General features: G+C 52.5%; 1 pseudogene; it reads right to left on the bottom strand.

Moving 5' to 3' along the window:
• The window catches only part of LOC116099996, a 2,261-nt pseudogene that overhangs the window by 78 nt on the left and 1,810 nt on the right, over positions 1-373 (bottom strand).

Raw genomic sequence — 373 nt, 5'->3', positions numbered from 1 at the left:
TCAGAGCCTGGGGGTCCTTTTGCATCTGCTCCAGGATGAGCCTCATGGTTGGGTCACTCATTATCTGCTGCACCTCAGGGTCAGCCATGGCCCGCCGCTTCACATCCTCAGGGTTATCATGTCTGTTGTACTGTGCCATCATAGAGCGCTGGTAACCATCTGCTGCTTCCTTACACCTAGAGTCCGGGTCTAACGCTTTTTGGTACACATCCATGGCTTTTGTATACTCCTTCCTGGCTTCCAGACCAGCTGCTTTCCGTGTATAACCCTTGATGAAGGTGGGCTCTAGCTGGATACACTCTTCACAGTCCTTGAGTGCCAGCTGAAACTCCAGGAGCTTGGTGTAGCAGGCAGCTCGGTTGCTGTACAGTTT

Source organism: Mastomys coucha, unplaced genomic scaffold (assembly GCF_008632895.1).
Source record: "Mastomys coucha isolate ucsf_1 unplaced genomic scaffold, UCSF_Mcou_1 pScaffold20, whole genome shotgun sequence".
NCBI lineage: Eukaryota > Metazoa > Chordata > Mammalia > Rodentia > Muridae > Mastomys > Mastomys coucha.
The sequence above is the reverse complement of the archived record's forward strand: the minus strand, read 5'-3'. Positions and strand labels throughout refer to the sequence as shown.